At 41.8% G+C, this 27,522-nt stretch overlaps 1 protein-coding gene across 1 annotated transcript in view; it reads right to left on the bottom strand.

The window, feature by feature from the left end:
* The window catches only part of LOC121285298 (NGFI-A-binding protein 1-like), a 73,545-nt gene extending 55,640 nt beyond the window's left edge, over positions 1-17,905 (bottom strand). Inside the window, exon 1 of the mRNA XM_041201725.1 lies at positions 17,683-17,905. The gene's annotated coding sequence lies outside the window, so the exon portion shown is untranslated. The remainder of the gene's footprint in view (positions 1-17,682) is intronic.
* Positions 17,906-27,522: the final 9,617 nt, after the last annotated feature.

Raw genomic sequence — 27,522 nt, 5'->3', positions numbered from 1 at the left:
GCAAAGCCATAAAAAAAAACAAGCACTAATGGAAGTGAAAATTAGGGAAGTTATGCTAAACTTATAGTCTCCTTTCATATGACTTTAGGAGTAGATGTTGTCATCACAGTTTTAATGTCAGATTCCCAAACCAGTTCAATGCCCTCCTGGAGAGCAAATATAACTCCAGAATGTTGCCCTCAAACTTGAATTGGGGACAAGAGATTATTATTATGTGCTCCACGGTTTGGTCAAGGTTTCTGCAGTCACAGCCAGACGAGGTTTTGAAGTGCCATTTCTACATCAGATGGCCACATCAGCCATGTCCAGTCTGTATTCTATTGAAAGTTGTCCACATGCTGCAGGCAAGATTGAAGCCACCCAAGATTGAAGCCTGGTTGTTGAAATGGTGGATTGAAGGCTATGGGCAGAATCGTCCAGATTTGCAAAGTCCTGAGCAAAGTGCAACTTACCAGGTGCACATCACTTATGTACAGTTGTGAAATAAATTGACTTCAATCATGCCAACGTGCACGGATAATCCAACGTCCAACGAGGGGGTGGGATGATTCCAGCAGGCAGGGATTATAATGTGCGGTGGCGGGAAATGTGGCCCGCCATTGACAGGTGGAACGGTAGATCCCAAATTTGTTTCACAATGGCATAAAACCGAATTTTGACCTTCTCACCATTGTCTGCTCACGCCACCAAACATGCCTGCTGCCAACGGGAGTGGAAAATTCAGGCCAGCGTGATTATTTGGGAGGGTGTTTCCACATAGGCTTTTCTCCAGGTTTCATCAGTGTGATGGAGTTAGAGATGGCCAATTCATACCGAAAAGGGGTTACGTAGAGCCGTGTGGTGAGAAGGGGGTGGAAGGGGATTTTGAAGACCTCTGTGGATGGGGAAGTCCAAGTTGCTGCTCATGGGAGTAACTTCTCTGCGTGTTGCTGCATGTCGTCAAATGAAGGGAGGGGTGATATTTGACAGGACTGGTAACTATTGAACTCAAGTTGATCTCAAAGTTCCATAGATTATCCTCATTACTGAGTGAAATTGTTTGTCAATGAATTTAGTGCAACAACGAGGCCCATACTGTGCTCAAAACCCAGATGTCAAGAAGACCAGAGCTTTGGCAGAAGTGCGGAGGATGGTGGATCTTGCACCCAGGTTGTGCCAGTGAGCTTGTGGATGATGTTCAAGCACCTCATGGTCTTTCCAGCAACCTTTCAGAGATGGTGATGCTAAATACAGGAGCAGTCAAGGGTCACTCTAAGATAGGTGGGAGTCAGGTCATGCCTCACTTTTTCTCCAAAGATGCTGACATTTAGGTTGTTGTGTGCCTTGCGATTTTCAAGGTAGAATGCAGGGACAATGGAGATTGGCTGGGTATGGTTGGAGTCTCCATTTATAGAAATATTCAACCATTTTTGACAGGTCGGAGTTTAGCGTGGCTTTCATATACTGGAAAGATTTTTCCTGAGTTGCCAAGGCAATATCGTCAGCATAAATAAATTTGTGATGATGTGATGGGCGTGTCACTTATGCAGATGTTAAAAAGTGTCAGTGCCAGGACCCTTCCCTGTGGGAGACCGTTTAGTACTTTTGGAGTGCTGACCTTGTCTCGTAGGTAGACCTTCATCCTTCTGTTGCTCAAAAATATTCACAATCGCTGGAGTAGTTTAACACATGGGAACAGTTTCAGCATCAATCCATGTTTCCACACACTATCATGGGCTGAGGAAAGATCTATGAAAGTGGCTCCAGTCTTGAGCTTGTGATTAAAACTAGCCTCAATGTTTGTAGTGGTAGCAAGGACTTGTGTACAGCAACTGTGTTGGGACATAAAGCCAGCCTACTCTTGCGGGGAGGTATGAGTTGCTAAAAGCACTAATCCTTAAACGAATGAGCCAGTCCAGAAGCTTATAGGTTGTACAGCACAGTGAAATGACCTGTGGCTCCCAAAGTCATCTGCTGGCTTCCTTGGTTTTGGCAGGGCCATAACCATCGTCTCACACCAGATTTGGGGACTGTGGCCATTCTCCACCACAGTTGAGAAAAGTTCAAATAACCATTGTTTTGCCAGTGGGCCAAGATGATGCAGAAGTCCTTTGGGATACCATCCTTCCTGGCAGCTTTGCCTGTTTTTCTGGTTCTAGGCAGCATTCAGTTCCACAAGGACATCTGACAGTGGGGGAGACTCTGGACAACTCGCCATTGCTTCTGAATTTTTTCTTGATCTCCTGTTTGTGTTGTTTATTGAGGGTTCCCTTTGAGTTGGCCAATAATTTTGCAGCATCAGTATTTGCATTTACTTGTGGGTTAGCAGCCTCTGCTGGGTTTGATGCTCCAATTTTCCTCAGGAGGTTCCAGCCTAGACAGCTTGAGAGCATTAAGTCCATTGATTCCAAGCAGTCCAGCCAGTTTTGTCATCTTGTTATCCAAAAATTCAAGTAATGCTACGGCTGCTGCTGGATTTCTAGTTTGTTGGTATCGTTGAAAGAGGGCTTCACACTCAGGGCTCCAACAGGGATGTACGGCTCTCTGAAACCTAAAGGGAAGTTCTTCTTTGCTGCAGCAACCTGTAGTCAACCTTGGTTAGACCACCACACTTAAGAGTAATGAGTTTAGTTCTGGTCACCACATTATGAAAAAGAATTTGGACACACTGGAGAGGGTGCACAGGTGATTTACAAGGGTGATACCAGAAATGTACGGGTATACATATCAGAAAACGATCGACAGGCTGGGTCTCTTTTCTCTTGGTGGGGTGTTGGGGTGGTAGGCTTGGGGGGAGGAAAAAAAAGGCTGAGGGTGTGACCTAATAGGAGTCTTTAAAGTTATGAAATGTCTCGATAGAATTGATACAGAACAAATGTTTCCCTTATGTGGGGAATCCCCACAGCTAGAGACCATTGATATAAGATGGCCACCAAGAAATCCAACAGGGAATTCAGGATAAATCTCTTCATCCAAAGAGTGGTATGAATTTGGAACTCGCTACCACAGGGAGTGGTTGGAGCGAGTAGTGTAGAGACATTTAAGGGGAAGCTAGACATGCACATGATGGAGAAGGGAATAGAGGATTATAATGGTGGATTTAGATGAGGAAAGATGGGAGGAGTGGAGCATAAACACCAGCAAGGACAAGGGCTAGGCAAATGTCCTGTTTTTGTGCCAAATATCCTGTGTAAATGCAGGGCCTGAGATAAAGAGGTGAGAGTGGGACTAGAATCAGAAATTGAAAGTGGCAGAGCAGAAGTAAATCTGGAAATGTTATATTACAGTGAGCAGAGCAGAGGTGCTGTTAGGGTGAGGAAACAATAAGTAAGTAATTTGTTTTTTTAAACATAAGCTGTCTACTTAATTTTAATTCAGGCTATCAATAAACGCAAAAGACTAGAGGTGGTAGGACAGGCTGTGCCTTCTGACTGCAAGAGTTGTGGGCAGCGAGACTGTCCTGGATTCCCACATCGGTAGGAAATGACTCTAACTTGAGTGAATCTGGAACATAAGAAGTGTTTGGATAGTTTTGTTCAGAACATGGTCACACCACAGGGGAAAGCACAGTTTCAGGAAGGTTTGGCCGATAGAGAGCTGGGCAGAGGGGGCTCAGGAGAGATTAAGAAGGAGGCACCGTTCATACTGGTGCCTTAACAAGAAATTTTGTCTCTTTCTTTTAGGTGCTAAGGAGTGCAAGCTCCAACAACTCATTGATACCAACGCCCATCCAGGACCCTCTACCCCTTCCCGTCCCTCTGACCCCAAACTGTCTTCTAATCCCAGCCCTTGTATTCACCATACCCCCTGACCTTCCCTTCTCCAATGCTGAACATTCAGTACTCAGCAAAGGACTCAGTTTCATACCCTTACGCCCTCACCTCAATGAATTCCGGGCTCGGCATGATGCTGAACTCTTCTTCCGCCACCTCCGTCTCCGTGCTCACTTGTTCGGGCAGGAGTCCTACCCCTGTTCCATGGACCCTTTCACCCATCTCCAGTATTCTCCCTCCACCTGGACCTCTCCCTCTGGCCTCTTACCTGCTCTTGATCTTTTCATTGAGAACTGTCGGCATGACATCAGCCGTCTCAATTTCTCTGCTCCTCTCACTCTAACCTGTCTCCTTCTGAACTTGCCGCACTCCATTCTCTCAGGTCCAATCTTGACTTTGTAATCAAACCTGCCAACAAGGGTGGTGCCATTGTTATCTGGTGTGCTGACCTCTACCTTGCAGAGGCTGAACGCCAACTTGCAGACACTTCCTCCTACCTCCCCCCGGACCATGACCCCGCCACCGAACATCAAGCCATTGTTTCCAGGACTATCACTGACCTTATCTCCTCTGGAGGTCTGCCGTCCACAATTTCCAACCTCATAGTCTCCCAACCTCGGACTGCCCACTTCTACCTCCTCCTCAAAATCCACAAACAGGACTGTCCCGGTAGACTGATCATGTCAGCTTGATCCTGCCCCATGGAATTCATTTCTTCCTACCTTGACTCCGTTCTCTTTCCCCTTGTCCAGTCTCTTCCCACCTACATCCGCGATTCCTCTGATGCCCTACATCATATCAACAATTTCCAGTTCCCTGGCCCCACTTGCCTCCTCTTCACCATGGACATCCAATCCCTCTACACCTCCATCCTCCACCAGGATGGTCTTAGGGCTCTCCGCTTCTTCCTTGAACAGAGGCCCAAACAATTTCCATCCACCACCACTTTCCTCTGTCTGGCTGAACTTGTTCTCTCACTGAACAATTTCTCCTTCAACTTGTCTCACTTCCTCCAAATAAAAGGTGTGGCTGTGGGTACCCGCATGGGCCCCAGTTATGCCTGTCTCTTTATGGGGAATGTGGAACATTCCTTGTTCCAGTCCTACTCAGGCCCCCTCCCACAACTCTTTTGCTGGTACATCAATGACTGTATTGGTGCCGCTTCATGCTCTTGTCTGGACCTGGAAAAGTTTTATCAATTTTACTTCCAATTTCCACCCCACCATCACTTTCACATGGTCCATCTCTAACACTTCCCTTCCCTTTCTTGACCTCTGTGTCTCAATTTCTGGTGATAGACTGTCCACCAATATTCATTACAAGCCCACCGACTCCCACAGCTACTTCGACTACAGCTCCTCACAACCTGCTTCCTGTAAGGACTCCATCCCATTCTCTCAGTTCCTTTGCCTCCGTTGCATCTGTACCAAAATGCCACTTTCCAAAACAGTGCTTCTGACATATCTTCCTTCTTCCTTGACCAAGGTTTGCCACCCATGGTGGTTAACAGTGCCCTCAACCGTGTTCGACCCATCTCCCGTGCCTCTGCCCTCACACCTTCCTTTCCCTCCCAGAACCATGATAAGGTCCCCCTTGTCCTCACTTTTCATCCCACCAGCCCCCGCATTCAAAGGATCATCCCCTGCCATTTCCATCAACTCCAGCATGATGCCACCACCAAATACATTTTCCCTTCATTCCCCACTGTCAGCATTCCATAGGGACCATTGCCTCTGGGACACCCTGGTCCAGTCCTCCATCATCCCCAACACCTCAACTTTCTCCCTCAGCACCTTCCCATGCAGTCACAGAAGGTGCAACACCTGCCCCTTTACTTCCCCCCTCCTCACCGTCCAAGGGTCCAAACACCTCTTTCAAGTGAAGCAGCACTTCACTTGCACTTCATTCAATTTAGTCTACTGCATTCACTGCTCCCAATGCGGTTTCCTTTACATTGGAGAGACTAAACGCAGTCTGGGTGACCACTTTGCGGAACACTTTCGGTCTGCCCGCAAGGATGAGCCAGATCTTCCTGTCACTTGCCATTTCAACACACCATCCTGCTCTCACGCCCACTTGGCCTGCTGCAATGTTCCAGTGAAGCTCAACGCGAACTGGAGGAACAGCACCTCATCTTCCAATTAGGTACTTTACAGCCTTCTGGACTTAACATTGAGTTCAACAACTTCAGACCACGAACTCTCTCTTCCATCCTCACCCCTTTATGATCCCCTTTTTTCAATATTCATTTTTTTTAAAAATTTATTTGTTTATTTTTTCCACTTTTTAGAATTATTATTATTTTCTAAATGTATTTCCATTTTTATTCATTGTTTTATCCCCAGCTTTAAGCCTATTTTCAATCTTTTTTCCCACCACCATCCCCTCCCTCCACCCCACCCCCACTAGGGCCATCTGTTACTTGCTCATGTTGTTCTTTCCAGAGTGCTTACCCTGGTCCGGCCATTTACACATTCTGCTTTCTACTCTTAATGTTACCATTAGCACCACCTTTAGCCAGTATCACCAACATTAACGCCCCTTTGACCTTATGTTTATGACATCTTTTGCAATCTCTCCTTTGCCTCCACCCATTGCTGGCCTTCTATCCAGCTTCACCTGTTCCAGCCCCTTAAACAGTATATATTTCACCACATTTCTCCTTCCCTTTGGCTCTGAAGAAGAGTCATATGGACTCAAAACATTCACTCAGTCTTTCTCTCCACCGATGGTGTCACAGCCATTGAGTTTTCCAGCATTTTTTGTTTTCGTTTCAGATTTCCAGCATCCACAGTATTTTGCGTTTACCATTCATACTGGTCCTGTCCAACAGGTATGATAAACTGAAACAAAAACAAAAAATTCTGGAAATGTTCAGTAGGTCAGGCAGCATCTGTGGAGAGAAACAACGTTAATATTTCTGTTCAAGATGACCTTTCACCAGAACTGAAAAAAGATAGAAATGGAAGAGGTTTTAGGCCAGTGGAAGGTGGGAGGTGGCAGGTGGGGAAGAGAGCAGGAAGAACACAAGAGAAGAAAGTCAGTGATAGGGTGAAGGTCAGAGAGATGGGGTGGTATGTAACCAATCACGCTTCATTTGGACACAACTATGGTTTCTTTACTACACCCATTACCACTCTCTTTGGCTGTGGCATCATGAAATCATTTGCCATTTAATCTCCCCTACCCTCCACCCTATCACATTTTTTGCTTTTATTTCAGATTTCCAGCATCCACAGTATTTTGCTTTTGTAGGTGTGATATACTCACTGCCTGTGACAGCAAGGAGAAAGACTGTGCGGTAACAGCCTCAATGCAGACTAAGGCACTTTGCTTAGAGGGCTGTCCAAAGGATGGGGGGAAAAGGTGAGCCTAGAAATGTGATAATGATAGTGAATTCCATGTAAAGGAGATAGATGGCATCCTCTGCAGCCTCACCCAAAGGTTAAGTTGGGTAGTGCCAGGATAAAGAATCTCTCAGTACATCTGAAGAAGAATTTGGAAAAGGAGGGGGTAAATTAAGTTGTCATGGTCTATGCTGGAACAAATGATGTGGGTAGGAACAGTGATGAGGTTCTGTTGAGGCAGTACTGGTTAGGAACCAAATTTAAAAAGTAGGACCTCAAGGGTAATAATCATTACGCAAGCCATGTGCAAATTGACATAGAGACGGAAAGATCAAGTGAGTTAACACATGCTAAGGGATTGGTGTGGGACTGATGGATTCATTTTCATGGGGAACAGGCATCAAAACTGGGACAGGAAGGAGCTGCACCAATGGAACTCCATTTAAACTGGAGTGGGACTCATGTCCTAGTGGAAAGCATAAATAGGGCTGTGGAAAAGCCTTTGAACTACGAAGATATGGTAAGGGGTGGGATATCTACAAAGAAATCTGCTTGTGTTATAGAGTTAATAAGTTTTATCATTAATCAATGGGTGTGTCTTTAGTTGATGTGATGCATTAAGTTTGTTAACATATTGGGTGGTGCCAAGCAGTTAGTCTGCTCATCACCTCTCGCTTTCAGTTCTCACTGTTGTCTAGCAGGACAAGTATTGTGAAAAAGAGAGCAGGGTGTGTAAGAGAGCCTGTCCTACTAGTACATAGCCTCTTCATCAGTAAGCCCTATGAAGTGCCTCCCCATGGTGACATACGTAATATGGGTATCCCCAGTACCGAGCTAAGCTATAGGGGACTCAAAGGAGGCTTGGCATGCAGGCCCACCAGCGTGAGGTTATGCTCTAGTGTCCACGAGCCACACCCCCATCTATGGGTAAATAGCCCCACTGCTTTGTGGGTGACTTGGGAGAGAAGGCAGCTAAGGGAATAAACCCCATCAGAAAATCCAAAGTGGAATCCTGTACTTGCCACTTATCAAGCACCTTTCTGACAGCTCCTGCAGCAGAGCTGGTACCAAACAGTACTGGGGGTTTTATCTTTTCCTTTGAACAATACTAGCAATGCTGAGAAGGGGTCCCGATACTTGGGTAACTCAGGATCTCCAGACTATTTGACCAGGCCTGTGCCCTGGAGAGGACACTCTAGCTTTGTGCTTTAACTTTGGCACAACACAGGAAGAAACAAACAAACAGCCACCGGTTATAAGCTCTCGTTCAAATGGTGTAGAGTATGAGCATCAGGGGTTACTTCTGATGGTGAGATCATTGTGTTTCATTGGATAACTGTTGGGCAGAGCCCAATCAATTAAGTGCTGCCATGCTGCCATGATCTCCTTACTTCAACGGATGCTTGGAGCTTAGAGAGTCATCTTTCAATAGGTGGGTCGATAATCTATGCACCATGCAAGACAAACTCAACAATGAAGACACCAGTTTTTTGCATTGCAAGCTGGAATATAAGGACCATGTACCCTGGCATTACCAATGACCCTCTGCAGATTGCTGACACATGCAATACAGCTGTGATTGACAAAAACCTTAAGGCTCAATGTGGACATCGCTGCACCATAGGAAACTAGGCCCGCTCAGAGTGTATCCCCTAAAGAGAAACACCACACAGCCCAAGTAGCAACATGTGAGCATGGGGTGGGTTTTGCACTCTACTCGCGATGATTGAACCCTCACCACAGCAGTTTCAGAGAAACTTCTTATTCTTTGCTTGTAAAGAAATGTGGGCCCAGTTAACCTCATGTGCATCTGTGCCCTGACATGTACAATCACCTCCACCCCAAATGTCAAAGATCAATTTTATGAGACATTTGACGCTGCAATCAGCAGAACACCCAGCACCGAGGGACTTTATCTTCTAAGGGATTTCAACGTAAGCATTGGTACTGACTAAAGGCAAAATACTGGGAATGCTGAAAATCTGAAACAAAAACAAAAGATGCTGGAAAAGCTCAGCAGGTCTAACAGCATCTGTGGAGAGAAAAACAGAGTTAAATTTTCGAGTCCATATGACTTCTTCAGAGCTGGTACTGACTACACTGTTACTGCTACATTGGTACTGACTACACTATTTGGCCAAGCTTCATAGGGCATCAAGGGATTGGTAAAATGAACAAAAATAAATGGAGGTTGCTATACTCTGATGAACAACTATTTCCAAATCAAGCCACACCACAAGGAATCCTGGAGACATCTGAGATCACAACACTGGCACCAGATAGACCTTATCACCGGCCACACTGCCCTCAACTGTATCGTCATCACTCGCAACTAATCACAGTGCTGACTAGAGGGATTTATGAAGGAATTAAAAAAGTGATGTGCCCATCAGCAACCAAATAAACCCCCTGAAGACAAAGACAGGGACAATCATCACTGAAACTAGCAAGCAGATGGAATGGTGAGTAGAGCTTTACATCGAACTCTACACAATAGAGGACGTTGTCACTGAAGAAGCTCTTGACCTCATTCAAAATTTTCCTGTCATGTAGGAGCTAAACTGTGATCCCACATAGCAGACCTCAAAAAGATCAGTGGTAAAGCCCCAGGAAATGATGGCATTCCACCTGAAATCAAAGTGGGAAACTGGCACTGCTGCAGCATCTTCATGAATCTCTGTCTGTCTGCTGGAAGGAAAGCTCTGTGTCTCAAGACATGCGTGATACTAACATGATCACCTTGTACAAAAACAAGGGGGATCACAGTAACTGCAACAATTACCGAGGCATCTCCTTGTTAATTATTATGGGGAATGCCTTTACATGCTCTCACCAGATTGCTGACCCTGGAATCACTCACTTATCCTGAGCCTTGGTGTGGCTGCAGAGCTGGCAGATCAACTGTTGACATGATTTTCTCACTTTGGCAGTTACAAGAGGAGTGCTGCGAACAGCACAGACCACTCCACTCTACATTACCTTCATAGGCCTCATCAAGGCCTTCGACCTTGTCAGCAGAGATGCATTTTTTTAAACTGCTAGAATATTGGCTGCCCTCCTAGACTCCTGGGTGTCCTTTCTTTTTTCCACAAGGACATGCTTCCATCAGTTACAATGGAGCATTGTCAGAGGCTTTTAAGATTAGCAGCAAGGTAAAGCAAGGCTGCATCCTGGCGCCAACTATCCTGGGCATATTCTTCTCCATGCTGCTTCTCCACCTGCATACCATGAGCTGATAACAAGCTGTCCAACTTGGCAAGACTGTATGCCAAGACCAAAGTGCGTAAAGTCCTAGTCCATGAGTTGCTGTCTGCTGATGACATCCCACACTGAAGTTCACTTGCAGCAATTGGTAGATCAGTACACCCGGGCCTGCAAGGAGTTTGGACTAACAATCCCGACAATGTCAGGAAGATTAAAGTTATGGCCCAGGAGGTAGAGACACCACCTTCCATCAACAACAACAACCTCACTCTGGTGGCCGTCAACAGCTTCACATACCTTGGATCAACAATCACCAGCAACCTGTCCCTTGAAGTCAAAATCAGCACCAGGATTGCCAAGGTTGCAGCTGTTATGTCAAAGTTGAGAAAGTGAGTGTGAACCAACAGCAAACTAACTGAAAATAGAAAGCCCCATGTGTACCAGACTTGTGTCCTCAGCATCCACGTTTACAGGTGCACGACATGGACAACTTATGAAAGCCAAGGAAAGCGGCTGAACAGCTTCCACCTCAGCTACCTCAGTCAAATATTGGGCATCTCCTGGCAGGACAGAATGCCACATGTGGGAGCACACCAGCATGCAGGGATCCTCAGCATGTTTGCCCTCTTGAGTCAGCAGCAACTCGGTTGGCTGGATAACGAATGGATGAAGACTGCATTCCCAAAGACATGCTCCATAATGAACTTGCTATTGATACGAGACCAACATCTGCGATACAAAGAATCTGCAAACGAGATCTCAAGTTAACCAGGATCAGAATCAATGTATTGGAAGTCCTTACTGCTGACTTGAATGCCTGGAGATGAATAGTTAGGAAGGTTGTGGAAAAGCAAGGGACAAAAATGACGAGATGGAAGAAAAAGCATCAGTCGACCTCGGGTCAACACTATTCACCTGTGCCAACTGTAGAAGGCACTGACACTCATGAGTCGGCCACTATAGCTACAACAGACAATATTCAATCCAGAAGTAATGCAGTCCATCGTCTCCCGAGACACACTGATGCCTACCACTAAATTGATGGATGCGTGTGCCTTAGCTTAGCTCAATGCACTTGTATTTAATGTTCTGATGAAAAGTCATTGGCCTGACATGTTTCTCTCCACATATGTTGCCCCACTTGCTGAGTTTTTGCAGCATTTTTTGTTCTTATTTCAGATTTCCAGCATCCGCAATATTTTGCTTTTGCATTTGTGTTCAACTTTGTATGAAGGTAATAGGCCTCTGTCTAAAATTCCTCTTAATTCACTTCAGGAAACATTTTGAACAAATGCTTGAACTAATAGTGCTTTCATTTATCAACCTCAGAACTGCTGTACCAGATCATTTACTCCAATTTATAAAAAAAATGTTAATACATCAATAGGATGCAGCTTTAAATTTACTTCCTATATTCTCATACTTTAATTTGCAACTCAAGTGCTGGCGTGATATAAAAAAACTTGCATCGGACCCTAAAAATGCAACATTTCAAACAGCATTGTCAAATTGAACCCAGCCTCCCTTCCGAAATATAGACCCCTAAGCAGGTTTACCTCAACTTACACATCACACTGAGACTAGAAGTGACATACTGAAGAGTAGATCCAGTGGCAGACTTGACATATAATTCTCAATCTAATCATCTACAATAGTAATTTTAATAAAGACTAATTTATAATGTATAGAGGCATGGTTCAAGTGGAAAGCCACATATTAATTCAATAAATAAAAGTCTCATGTTCAACAAACTAGACACAGTATATTATGTGAACTATTTAATTTCTGTCCATCATCTGACTGAAATAAGTACAGTTGTACCAAACCAACAAATCAAATATATTACAAGATAAGTTGAACTGATTTGCATTCAATTGCTTTAAACCTATGGGAATAACAAAGACCTATTAGATTACTAGAGGTTGTTTTCATGAAAAGCAATATTGATGATCCTACTTACCTCGGAGAATACTCTAGTATGTTTTGTCTAGGCAGAAACCTGAATTATACTATTAAGTTACAATTATGATAGTGATCGCTGTCAACGAATGCCAAAGAAATTATTCATAAGTATTTTAGTCAGTACCTGAAAATTGCTCCTCTAGTACCCCTGGCTTCAATAGGAAATAGTAATTCAACTCCACCCAACCCCACCCACTCTCTCTAGCTGGTACCTGACTTTGTATCTGAACTTGTAGTTCAAAGGAAGAAATGCGACAACACCCCATTAAAAGGTTAGCATTTTTGTAATTCAATTTGCTGTATTATTTATTAGTTACATTTATGAAAAAGAACATTGTGAACTGCCTTATTTCATTTGAACACCATTTCTATTGAACACCAGTGATTAAATTGCTTAATTGCTAAGTGAAGATTATTATACTGGTTCAAAAATGAAGACTGACTCTTTCCAGAAAAAAATTAGAATCAAAATTAAGCTCATGTGTGACAGGCAGACTGATTAAAGTGAGAGACTATGTCAACTGCTTCGCCAGTTTATTGTGATATAAAACAGTAATTAAAGGAAGTCAGCCGACAGAAAAATATTATCTGTCATAAAATCGGCATTTGATTAGAAACACATGGCACCGGTGACTAATAATTTACACCATAGATTAATTGAATATCTTAAGAAGCAGCTTCTTCAAGGTCACCAGATGAGTTTTAATTCCTCAGCTCCCCATCCAAAATGTGAATCACCTCATTTTTCTGTCATCCTTTTGGTGCAATGAACCAGGAGGTTGTTTCTTAGTGACAACAATGGTGAAGATATCTTTTGGGTGCTACTATAATGAAAATGTGTGCTGGCTCTTTATTAATTCATTTAAGATCTTGCAACAACAATGTACAGGAAAAATGTTCAATTTAATTTAAAGTCAATATGACTGTAATCAATTTTTTAAATTTATTCTCAGGATGTGGGCAGTACCAATAAAGTCAACATTTACTTACAGAGGTGGTGGTGTTGGTGGTGGGCCACCTTCTTGAAATGCTATAGTGGTTTCATAAAACCAAGTGTCTTGCTTCATAGGACAGTTAAAATTCAAACAGAGGAGCCAATATAGGTCAGAACAAAGAAGAGTGGAAAGTTTCTTTCCATTGGGGATGTTTGTGAACTAGTTGTGTTTTTGGTGACTGATTGCTTCATAATTATTATTTTTGAAGTCAACTTTTAGTCCAGGTAATTTTAAAATGGAATTTAAATTCTCAAATTGCCATGGTGGGATTTGAACTTATTTATTCACTGCATTATCAGTCAGGTTCTCTGGATTACTAGTCCTGTAACATAAGGACTACACTATACCCTGCTGTTTAATTAAATAGAGTGCCCATTAGTTAACTCACAAAGAAAAGCACATTTGTTTCAAATTACATTGATACAAATAAACCAGACGGTATATATAAAGTGTCACAGCAATATAAAAGCACAACAACACATTCTTAACATGCACTGTACCACTAATGCATGCTATTTTGTTTTTAAACAGCTGGAAGTGCACAGTAAGAACAAGAACTTGCATTTATGTAATACTTTTAACATAGTAAAATGTCCCAAAGTACTTCACAGGAGCATTATCAAACAAAATTGGATACTGAACCACATAAGGAAACGTTGGGGCTGATGATGAAATGCTCAGTCAAAGAGGTAGGTTTTCCAGAGCGTCTTAAAAGAACAAGAGATAGAGAGGCTGAGAGGTTGAGCGAGGGAGTTGTAGGAGTTAGGACTTTGACAACTAACTGCCAATGGTGGAGCCATTAATACCAGGATACACAAGAACCCTGTGGCTGGGGGAGCTATTTTTCATAGGGATAATCTATTCTGAAGGAAAAGATGGGGAAGTAAAGTTCAAGACATCACGTCTGCTGACTATTTTCACAAGGTGACTGCATATGGGTTTAATAGCTTACTCAAATATTTAAAAAGCTGAGACATTGTAAATAGCTATACATTTCATTTCAGCCAGACATATGAAAGACAAAAGATGAATCAAACATGGCTATGAAATGAGGAGGGAAATGTTGAATATTAATGGGAGTATTCACTATAAAATTTGTGAAGACAATTAATGTCTGAACTTGTTAGAACAAAAGGATGTATACAGCTATATTCTTAAAGTTTGATTTAAACTTGTGTTACAAATGCAAGGTTTTATAAGATGATTATGTTTTAACATCTCATTAAATTCAAGGTATATGATCTCCCACTAGTTCTGACTGATAAGCCTGTGTGTCCTGGTTACATGTGCCCCAGGTCAAGTCCGATTGAAAACCAAATGCCAGCTCTCACACCTGGACATGTGTGTTGTGGGAGAACAGACTCTCAGGCAGTCAGATTCAGGAATGGGAGTGAGAAGAAAACAACAGCTACTGAAAACAGAAGGGCTTCTTAGTGGCCTAAGTAATGTTTAGTTGATGTTATTAGGTTTTTTTGTTCCAATACAGTGTTAAAACATGAAATCATGTCATGTGGTCCTTTTGAGTCAGTCACTGGGAATTCAAATCTCTTTTTTAAAAGTTACCAGTCTCTAAGATGTTCATAACACTTGCTATCCCACTGCCTCCCATATATCCGCAAATATTGATCTTGCTTGTAAAAGCAATCAATAAGGCTTGGGTTATGAAGTTGGTTTACGTCAGGTGGAAATGTTCATGGGCTTGGCAATGAGATGATGCCATATGTTGCCCCAATATAATTCTGGTAAATAATTATGAAGTCGAATGATTAGAGACCAGGTATTGCACCATGGCTGACTTTAGATATATTAATAAGTCTGAAAAGATTAATTAATGAAAGAACTGACACATCAGATGTAAACCTCAAACAAATTACAGCAACAAGCACAATCTAGAGGATTACCCAATTTTATAACATAGTCCTGTGGCCTTTTGAAAGTAAACTGAGCAGATTCTAAATAGGATGTTTCCAATCAGAGGAGATTTTTATCCCATCAGTCTGGGGTCATTTGAATCTAGGTTCCAGCAGAGAAAGCCCATGACAAATCCAATACACCACCCAGTTCCTGAACTAGCATTCTTTACTTTATACTGAGAATTTGAAAATTATGATTTTTCCTATGAATAACAAAAGTGGAACAAAACGGCTATCAACTAGTGTAAGAATTATACCATTATCCCAGATCTTCTGAATTTTTCCAGCATTTTGTTTTTATTTCAGATTTCCAGCATCCACAGTATTTTGTTCTTATACCATTATTCATATTTGGATGGAACTTTAAAATATTTTAAATGCAAAACTTTTATTTAATATGTTCTATTTTAATGCACTAAGTTGTGTTGCTGATATATTTGTAAAGAAAGATGCAAGAATATAAACATTAAACTGTAATATTCTTTGATGTTCATCATAAAAATCCACAAGCTAAAGAATTGATTTCCTAGATTACATTCAGGAATCTACTCAAGTAACTGGATTATTTTTGCAGCTACTTACCAGCGATGAGTGAGGGGTTATTTTTTTTATAGTCCCAATAAAAAAAATTTGTAAGAGTTCTCTCAGAGACATAGAACAAACATTTTTCAAAAATATTTCATGGGAGTTGAGCAACCCTTCATCCTCTACTTGTGATTGAGTTCATAACGGGAACATAAATATAGGACAGTTGCCAACAGTTCAAACAAAGAATTTAAAAGGAATTTCTTTACACAAAGAGTGGTGAGAATTTGGAACTCACAGCAACCTGGAGTGGCTGAAGCAAAAGCTATTGATGTGATGCATACATGAGGAACAAGGAAATGGAGGCATATGGGACAGTGTAGGAAGAGGTAGTTAGAGTGGAAGGAAGCTCATGTAGAGTATAAATTCTGGCATATACCAATTGGGCCAAATGATCTGTTTCTGTGCTGTAGATTGTATGCAACTCCATTGAAATTTGTAAACATTTGCACTCTAAACACTCTCTTTCCAACAGTAATTAGCATCTTACTGATTTCCGATTTACAGCTGTAATATCTTCTCAGCAGAATAAATACATCATGCATAAAAGTGTGTCTTTGTAAAAGGAAAAGAACTTGCATTTATATATTTTGTAAAGCAAGTTATCATCTGACTTACCACGAACAACACTGTAGAAGATTCACTGCTAAGAGACAAAAATTGTCATTCCAAGAACAATCTCAATTGCAAGCTATCCAGAGAGAAAAAAACCAAAATAGATATAAATGGTGGAGCCTGGACTTTTAGTAAGTATAGTATGACAGTGAATGTTAGAAGATGGCATGTGATCTATTATGTTGGCTGTAGGGAAAGACATGCCCCAATTGTTTTACAGTGAAGTCCTCAGTGAATGCAAAAAAGCCTTGCTTATTTCACCAAAGATAGACTTCTGTGGAGCTTTATTAGCCTTCATTGTGAAAAAGTTGTTGGTTGGTTACAGAAAGGAACAGTATCTTTTTGGTCCCACCTGATCTTCCCAATTGCAGCTGAGCACGCAAATGGGTGCCATTCTCTCAGGACTCTGTTAATCAGCATTAAGCAGCATGGAAGTTCCATTTTCCTCCATAGGACGTGGTTCACAGTATTGCTGCACTTAGTATCAAGGTCCCTGATATCAGGGACTGAGCAACATGGGACGTCAGAACTCCACCTATGTTGATGCCTTGCTACAGTATTGTCCTTAGAATTTAAACTATATTGATCTGGGGTCCTCCATTGCAGAGTTTGCTCAGTTACATAACCCTGAGACAGTGGTGCAGCGGGTAGTATCACTCCCTTATTAATCCAGAAACCTAGGCTAATGCTCTGGCGATATGGGTTCAAATCCCAACAAGGCAAGTGAAATATAAATCTAGCTCTAGGACTACCATCAATTACAGTTAAAACCCATCTGGTTCACTCATGTCCCTTTAGGGAAGGAAATCTGACCTACATGTGACTCCAGTCCCAGGGCAATGTGATTGAAACTTCGCTGTCTAGCAAGCCACCCCGTCCAAAGACTAGTAGGGGACAACAAATATTAGCCTTGACATTGACGCCCATATCCAATGAAAGAATTTTTAAAAAGCCACATCTGGGCTACTCAATGTACACGCTTGCTGTTAACACGTCAATCAGGATTTCAAATCTATTGCTCAGATCCGGGGAAAAAATAACAATTTTAGTGATTAAAGAAGAGTAATTTTTAATTGTTTCTAGAATATAACGTTGGATTTCAGATTATGTGCATTGTATAGGATTATTTCTCGGAAAACTGTAAAGCCGCTGATTGACGACCTCACCCCGATCTTACTACCAGAACTATTCAGTTTCAGATGTACTCATCATTGGGATAATATTGTGTAAAAAAGCTTTTCTCCCTTCCCGAAAGTAAAAGGTCAGAAGCTCGTAAGTTTACTAAAGAATCGGTTACCCAATACCTTACCCCTTTTCAAAAGCGACGCTCAGCCGTTCAATCAGTTCAGCCGTGGCCGAAGTAGAAGGGTCGTTGAACACCTCACATCATCACAGAAACCCGTGGTTTGTGTCCGGATTGCTGCACATACCATGTAAAAGATCATACACGTGTTACTGTGTATCTGCCGAATAGACAGCAGCAATGCCCCTGTCGCATCTGTGTTGCTGGGTCACAGTAAGCGTTGCTAAACACATGTGGTGCAATACTGCATTCGTAATCTGTTCAAAACCAGTTCCCCTAGACAGGTGCAGGAAGCTGCGGGGGTGGGAGGGTGTACTGAGAGGGCATGATCCGCCTCTGAATTTTCTTGCGTGCGTTTGATGAGGAAAAAGAGCCACCTCCACAATTTGATGGTTTCACAACTCTGCGCCTGAAGTTTTCAAGGTTACAGGTGTTTTAATCCAATCATTTCCCACAACAAAAGGACCAGCTATAAAGAAATATTACAATGTCAAAGGGATTTTAGATCGAGGTCAACATTTAGCATGGATTTCGTGATAATTTCTTGTTCAAATAAGTATTTAGTTAGTAGTAATTCATGCTTAGCTAATTAAAATTAATTTAGCTGAAGAAGTGCATACTTTCCTTACAGGAGTTCCTTCGCCACTCAGATTGACATGTAGTAAATAGGTCCAATGAATGGAGAGAGAGTCCAAGGGTGGCAGTGCTGAACTGGTGAGATGATCGATGATTTCTACAGATTAAACTAGGCGTGGAGAGCGCTCCACCTTGTCTACAACACACCCCACTCTCTGAATGCAATTACCCTCCAGCAGTTTTAAATCAGTTTTAATGACCGATCTGTCAAGTTCAAACAACAACCACTTGTATTTATTATATAGCGCCTTTAACATTATATAAGAAGTCCTAAGCTAAGGCAGCTCACAGAGGCATAATATAACATGACACTGAGTCACATAAGGAGATATTAGAACAGATGACATAAAGTTTGGTCAAAGAGGTCGATTTTAAGGAGTGTCTTAAGGGAGGGAAAGGAGTAGAGAGGCGGAGAGGTATAGGGAGGGAACTCCAGAGTTTAGGTCTCCACCATTTTAATAATATTTTGTTTATAAAATATTTGCGTTTCGGATTTTTTAATTTTCACCGACACAGAGTAGGATGAGGGAAATTGGAAACGAGCTACCAGATGAAAAACTTCTGTCATTGCTATTATTTCGCATGTGCTGCCCCTTCTGTACTCAGTACGCTGTGGTACATTACATAACCATCGCTTTCAGCCCTCCAACCCGCTGACGTGGAATCCTGGGAACTCATGTTAAATTAGAATTCAAAAACAAATCCCGGTTAATACTCTGTTGTGGGCAGACATCAGAAACCTTCGAAGGATCTCTGCCTGTTAAAAATGAAGTCTTTTTTTTAAAGAATGTCCATTTCTGGTTGATCTACCATCAGTGTGATGTTATTTTATATATAATATAGAGTACGATAATGATCATCACTATAATGTTAGAATTTGCCAGTATTTAACTGTTAAAAACAATATAACAAGAGATAGGGGCACTTGTTGCTCTTGGAACCTTCAGTAGCTTTGACATTTTAAAAAATACACAAATGTATGTAGGGATTCATATCTTGAAAAGTACATATGTTATTTCAATTGAACTGGCATGTATGTGTACGTAAGGAAGATGGAACTTCTCTGCTGCCGCACCCAGACTGTTTTAATCACCCACCAAAATTAAAGGATTATTACTCGAATTTTACTTTGCGCCTGAGAATAATGCACAGAACCGTAAAGGTCTTGGCATGTTCGGGAAGCGGGTTAAAAAAATACACCGGCTATAAAGTCGATTGAAAAATAAATACGCAATAATACTCTGAACGTATTTATTTGGATTGTGCGGTTCATTAATACCCTGTGTTTCAGTAAGACTGAAACGTTAACCAAACGTTTGAAGAGCAAAGCACTTTTTTTTTCTCCCTGTAACCTGGAGATGCAGAATATCAGCTCTCGACAGTACACGGCATTGTATTAGTGACCAATGTTCACAATCGTGACGCGGCACTGGGATAAACGAAGCATGGTAGCAAATCTCAGTTGTTCCTGTCCCACAGTTCGGCCTGTGCATGTTATATACTTAACGCTATAAACATTAATGATCACATGAATCTGAATAATTATACAATCGTCCAAATGGATCTTTGCCGCATCCTTCCGTCTTTCGGGATTTTTAAAGATCGGATTTTCTTCCGAATTTCAAACAGCGAAAACACCAGCCAAGCTGTTCGATGCCGGGTATGTTTCCCACCAGTTTCTGCTTTAAGTGCTAATTTGAGGGCCAAGTGTTTGAAACATGACTTTCAAAAGAAAACAATCTCTTGGACAGTCCCGCTTCCTTTGACGTTATACGCCAACCTACAAATGCCTCGGAATCCAACGCCAACGCTTGCTCGTTTGAGTAAGCTGTGTGGTACAGGGGGACACAGCCAGAGAGGTAACAACCAGCTCAACCTCATTAAACCGATAGACCGCGGATTGCTGTGCACCCAGACTCCCCTACCCCAATCCAATAAGTACTTTCAGCTAGCGAATTCAGAGAATCCGGATTGTGTTCCGGCCAACTAGCCAGACGTTTGTTTTCTTCTCGCTTTGTGCAAGTTAGCAGCAATTCAACGGGAACTGGAATCTCAATCATGAATGTGGAGGTGAGCGTTTATCATGGGGCATTTCCCACACAGACACCTACATACCGCTGCCCACGTAGGAAAAATGTCTGGTTGTTTTTAACAAGAACAATATAATGAAAAAGAGATCGCTTAATGATCTGAATGTTCATCCAAACATTCTCCTCCTTCACTGTGGGTCGCAGTGGGCTGTTTATCCGCGCGACGTGCAGATGTTGAAATGCAAATGAATGTTATTCATTGTATCTCTTTGCTAATATTTTGAAATTCAGTTGTATTCCCTGCAGCCATTCAACTTTGTAGCTAGGTGGGGGACCCTTCGCGTATGCTCAAAACATTAAAATATTTACATTCGCAAAATGCATCGATGCTTCAAATCCGTGGGACTCATGAAGAAAGTGGGAGCTTTGCATGTATGAATTTGTAAGTACTTAGCAAGATCCAAGATGCTGAGAGGTCAATCCTGTAAATGCCTCATTTAAAGCTGTGTAATATGCTCATTGATATTGTACAGTAATCATAACCACATGGACACATTTCTATATCTAACATGCTATTATGTATAGCAACTAGGCATAGTTATTTTAATCAACTCAGTGCAGTTGTTTTTAACCAACATGGTAAAGTTGTTATATATTACCAACATGGCTTGATTGTTATATATAACGTACATGGTATAGATTCACATTATATATATATATAAAAATGTAAAGACCAACATGAGTATAGTTGTTATATATATCCAGCATGATACAGTTGTTATATATAACCAACATGGTATAGTTATTTTTTAGAACTAACAGGATATAGCTGTCATATATAACCAACAAATTACAGCTGTTAGATTTTTTTTATTCATTCACGGGATGAGGGCTTTGCTGGCTGGGCCAGCATTTAATGCCCATCTCTAGTTGCCCTTGAGAAGGTGGTGGTGAGCTGCCTTCTTGAACTGCTGCAGTCCATGTGTTGTAGGTACATCCACAGTGCTGTTAGGAAGGGAGTTCCAGGATTTTGACCCAGCAATAGTGAAGGAATGGTGATATATTTCCAAGTCAGGATAGTGAGTGACTTGGAGGGGAACTTCCAGGTGGTGGTGTTCCCATCTATCTGCTGCCCTTGTCCTTCTAGGTGGGAGTGGTCATGGGTTTGGAAGGTGCTGTCTAAGGAGCCTTGGTGAATTCCTGCAGTGCATCTTGTAGATGGTACACACTGCTGCTACTGTGCATCGGTGGTGGAGGAAGTGAATGTTTGAGGATATGGTACCAATCAAGCGAACTGCTTTGTCCTGGACAGTGTCCAGCTTCTTTGGTGTTGTAGGATCTGCACTCATCCAAGCAAGTGGGGAGTATTCGATCGCACTCCTGACTTGTGCCTCATAGATGGTCGATAGGCTTTGGGGAGTCAGGAGGTGAGTTATTCATCACACGATTCCTAGCTCCTGACCTAATCTTGTAGCCACAGTATTTATATGGCTAGACCAGTTCAGCTTCTGGTCAATGGTAACCCCCAGGATGTTGATAGTGGAGATTCAGTGATGGTAATGCCATTGAACATCAAGAGGCGATGGTTGGATTCTCCCTTGTTGGAGATGGTCATTGCCTGACACTTGCAAGGCACAAATGTTACTTGCCACTTGTCAGCCCAAGCCTGGATATTGTCCAGTTCTTGCTGCATTTGGACATGGACTGCTTCAGCATCTGAGGAGTCATGAATGGTGCTGAACATTATGCAACATCCCCACTTCTGATCTTATGATGGAAGGAAGGTCATTGATGAAGCAGCTGAAGATGGTTGGGCATAGAACATATGGCTGTTCTATATAACCAACATGTTACGGCTGTTATATATAACTAACATGTTATGGCTGTCATATATAACCAACATGCTATGGTTGTTATATATACCCAACATGGTACAGCTGTCATATATATCCAACATAGTATGGCTGTTATATATAACCAATATGGGGGTATGGCTGTCATATATAACCAAAATGGTACAGCTGTATTATATAACCAACATGGTATGGCTGTAATATATAACTGACATATATGGCTGTAATATATAACTAACATGTTATGGCTGCCATATATAACCAACATGCTATGGTTGTTATATATACCCAACATGGTACAGCTGTCATATATATCCAACATAGTATGGCTGTTATATATAACCAATATGGGGGTATGGCTGTCATATATAACCAAAATGGTACAGCTGTATTATATAACCAACATGGTATGGCTGTAAAATATAACTGACATGGTATAGTTGTTATGTATGACCAACATGGTATGACTGTAATATGTAACCAATATGGTATGGCTGTCACATATAACCGAATAGTACGGCTATTATATTTAACCAACATGGTATGGCTGTTATGTATAACTAATATGGTATTGCTGTCATATATAACCAAGTGGTACGGCAGTTATATATAGACAACATGGTATGATTGTTATATATAACCAACATAGTACAGCTGTTATGTAAAACCAAATGGTACGGCCATAATATATAAATAACATGGTACGGCTGTTATATATAAACAACATGCAATGGCTGCTATATAGAACCAACATGGTACAGATGTTTTATATATATTGGCATCTTGCAACAAGCACAGTGATTTGGATTTTTTCTTTACCTGCAGGTTGTAATATTTTTATGGCACAATTATTGGAAATACAAATTATTATTGAGGTCAATGAGGCAGCTGGACTCTCCCGAACATTGGGTCTAATTATTTATCTCCTTCTACATTAAAATCATGTGAGCCACTGCCATCTCCACTTCCTTCCAATCACAAACTCAACCCCACCTCCCCATTGGTACTGCCTGCTCCCCAATCACTGCTCACTCTCACACCAATCCAGACTGCTGTTACTTTTCCTCCTGATGCCAGCCATTGAATCCCCTCTCCGAAAGTCCAGAGATATTTCTCCACTGATATCCCTTTCTGGTTGCCACCCTCCCCCCCTCCCCTCACCTCCACCTCCACCTCCCAGAGCCCCCTTTAATGACTTCAGCAGCAGACACAATGTTCTCTTCGTCAAATTCTCTGCTATGAACTGCCTGGGGCATTCAATAGATGTCTGTAGCTCCTGGTTCAATGATAATGAGGCCCAAGGCCCAGCTTTGCACGTGCCACAGGCCCATCCATTCAGCTGCAGGGACAGCTCTACTTTTTGATGCGCTCAAATTCCTAGGCCTTTATGTTTAAATATTTATAATTAATCAGCATGGTGTCCACTTTAAATTAGTTACTGAGCACCTAGACCTCACCAGTATAGAAAACATTTTATAATGTGCCACATAAGAAACTTATGGCAAAGGTAAAACCACATGGGGGTTATGAGGAATTTGGTCAGCTGAATGGAGAAATGTTTGGACAATCTTTGCCACAATTTGTCATACCTCCCAGAATTTCAATGTTATGAACTCATATCTCTTACATTTACAGAATGTTATGATCCCAGCTGGACAAGCCAGATCTCAGGGTGGAACCTGGCTTGATAGACCCTAACTTTTATTTTTTGTTTAGATACATGGTGAGTGGCTACTGAACAGAGTCACAGGAGTTAGCTGATGAACTTTTAACAAAAGAATCAAACTTTTATTAAACAAGATAAACTATATTTCAATACTCCTTCACCCACAACTATACCTTACAGATTTGAAAGGATAACACAAGTTACAAAAGCTATCTTATATTCGAATGTTCACAGTAAGTACACAGTCCATGTAAACCAATAGGCGACCTGTGGTTAGGCACACCACACTCTGAAATCAAGTGACAGATGCCACCCCAAACAAATGCTATGGATCTCTCATCAACTCCTTCCCGCAGATGCTTGTCACACCATGAGCCAACTGGTCTCACTGAACTCTGTCTTTCACATGAGTGTTTCCAATCTCTCCAAGAACTTGCTTTGGAATCTTCTCCCAAACCGACACTTTCTCTCAGACATCTTCTGCAAGGGTCCACCTCCAAGGTTTTGAACTCCCCTTCTGAAGTTTCTCCTCCCTGGATCACCATGTGCATTCAAGCTTTCTTCCAAGCACTCTCTCTCACTGACTCAGTCATGCCAACAGAACACCACTGCTTTGCATGCCCATAGTAAAGAGTTATAGACCTTCAGCTGTCCCCTTGGATCGTCTGGTTTCTCACAAGCCTATAGTGCTTTAAGTCTGTTTCCTGCAGCTTTCTCCCTTCAAACTTGAGACTTTCTCTGCTCTTCACTCTTAACTTCACTTAACAGGACCTTTTCCAGCCTTTCCTTGTCCTTTGACTTAACTGTGCTCTTGGGGCCTTTCCTGATCCATTCCTTAGTTTTGGGGACTTCTTTGGTTTTTGGAACCTGCTCCTTCAGTTCTCTCTCATGTCCAGCCTCTCTGGAATCCTGGCTTCAACTGAACTAAAATTGCTTTTCTGGTTTTCTGTGTCTCTTTGGGTCCCTCACTTTGGACCACTGTTGCTAGGCAACAGCACTGTTTTTTTTCTGGCTTGTGTTTGTTTTAACTTCCTTTCAAGAGTCATAAAATCTCATTACAATGCAGGCACAGAAACAGAGCCTTAGACCTGCTGTCTCCATTTTAAATGAAACTAGATCCCAGGTTTCACCTTTTTAACCCACAAATAGAAATATATACAATAAACTTATAGCTAAAACTTAACTCAAAGCTATAGTTTATTCCTAACACCCATAGATACAAATACAACTTACTTAAACTATCTCTATTTCATAACAGGAATGATAGCTAGAAAAGCTTATTTTTATGCTGGGAGTTGAGGGGGGGAGGTGGGGCGGGGGGGGGGGGTGCGGGGTGGGGAGGACAGAATCAACATAAAATCAAATTATTTAATATTCTTCTGATTTGTTCCCCAGTGGTGGCTAACTTAATTCTGCCATTGTTCTGTTAAGTCTTTACTTTATCTCATGATAAAAAGCATTGTAGCCCTAAATTTCTGTTTCACATAGCTCTAAACTTTCATAGAATCATAGATTGGATACAGCACAAAAGCAGGCCATTCAGCCTATCATGTCTGTGCCAGCTGTCTGCAAGAGCAACTCAGCTCATCACACTCACCCTCCGCCCCCATGTTCTCCCAAGACCTGAGCTGACCTTCTAGATCAACTCTGATATTGTCTGTGATTTTCCCCAACACTGTCCATCACCAATCCCAACTCTGAGTCATTCAGATTCATTTTTCTGTCTGCATCCCACCATCTCATGTTCCTATTTCCCAGCTCTCAGCTTTGTCCTTTTCGTTCCCACATATTCTTAGTCCCTGACTTGTCTAAGGCTCCTTAGCTATCATCCTATCTCTGTAACAATACCACCGCTTTCTTTTCTCACCTTTACAAAGAAAGGATTGGCACCTTCTAAGCTGCATCATCAGCATTTCTTTTGCTCTGTGTTGACTCACCAGCTAACAAGCAGTCCTGCTGTTCCCACCCGCATAAATTCAAACTAGCTGCTCTTAACATGTCTTCCCAGAATATTGCACCCACCTCAGATAAAATGCACGGTTGAATGAATACCACCGTGCTTCTTAACAAAGTATTTTATTCACCCTAAGAAATATAGATAGGACATCAAGCATTAGACAAAATGAAAGAGTATAAAATTGTGTTTGAAGCAATGCTGGTGAGCTTTTCATTGAGGGAATGCTTCAAATACTATATCCGTATGAAAATTGCTATGCACTTTAGTCACAAATTGATTTCCTACAAATGCCTCACACAATTCCCTAAAAGCAAAGGGTTAGCAATGGTCAATATTTTTTTTTTCAAACTGACATTACATTTTCTTCTTTCACAGTCCCTCAATGACACTGAGAAATGCATGGCTAATAAGGCAAGGCAGCAAACCTATATCCAGATTTCTAACAATGTTGCTTCATTTTTTCAACTTTCATGTGGAATTAGCCCAAGGAGGAGGAAAGTTAATGGAGTCAAAAAGTCATAAAGAATAACATACAGAAGGAGGCCATTCAGCCAATTGAGTTCATGCTAGCTTGCTGTAGAGCAATCGTGTCAGTCCCATTTCCCCACTCTATCCCTATAGCCCTGCAGGTTTATTCACTCAAGTGTCCACCCAATTTCCTTTGAAATCATTGATCGTCTCTGCTTCCACTACCCTTGTAGGCAGCGAGTTCCAGGTCATTTCAGTTCGCTGAGCAAAAAAGTTCTTCCTCATATTTCCCCTGTATCCCTTGCCGAAAACCTTAAATCTGTGTCCCCCTTATCCTTGTACATCAGCTCTCTGTTTAGCCTATCAAACCCTGCCATAATCTTGTATGCCCGAACAAATTTCCTCAATCTCCTTTACTCCAAAGAGAACCCCAGCTTCTCCTTGTAGCTAAAATTTGTCATTTCCAGAACCATTCAGATAAATGTCCTATGCACTATCTCGAAGACGCGCACATAATTTCTAAAGTGTGTTGGCTAGAACTAGATGCAGTACTCTATTTGTGGCATAACCAGAGCTTTGTAAAGAATTAGCTTAATATCCCTGCTTAAGGGAAAGCTCTTTTGTTCAGATGAAATTTTTAAATTAACCTTAAGCTTAATGTAATTTTTTTTAATGTCAATTTTCCTACCAGTATTGGAAGCCCTAGAGCAGTCTCCTTTCTACTAAGCTACTTTAGTGACATTAATTAAAAGGAACAATACTTGTGTCCCAGAGTGGCACCATTGTGGGGCTGAGCATGATGGGGGGTGTGGGGGAGGGGAAGGAACTTCAAACCAGCCAGCAGGTCACCCCGCAGATGTTCAATGCTAGAAAACCATGCTAAAGGGAATGGAAATATTTTAGAATGGATATGTAATTGGTTGAACAATAGAACCCAGAGGGCAGTGATACAGTGATTGTCATCACCCTTGGGCACTTACCAATAGGGTCTTATAGCAGTCTGTTTTGTAACTTCCTTTGTTCAATATCTTCATAAGTTATATGGAGTTGGGAATCACAAGCACTTTGACTACATTTTCAGTTAAGAAAAGGACGTAAGAAATTAGAGCAGGAATAGGTCATTCAGCCCTTTGTGCCTGCTCTGCCATTTAATAAGATCATGGCTGACCTTCTATCTCAGCTATACCTCACTGCACTTATTCCCATATCCCTTGATTCTCTTAGTACCCCAAAATC

Source organism: Carcharodon carcharias, chromosome 12, assembly GCF_017639515.1.
Source record: "Carcharodon carcharias isolate sCarCar2 chromosome 12, sCarCar2.pri, whole genome shotgun sequence".
In the NCBI taxonomy this organism is placed as follows: domain Eukaryota; kingdom Metazoa; phylum Chordata; class Chondrichthyes; order Lamniformes; family Lamnidae; genus Carcharodon; species Carcharodon carcharias.
The sequence above is the reverse complement of the archived record's forward strand: the minus strand, read 5'-3'. Positions and strand labels throughout refer to the sequence as shown.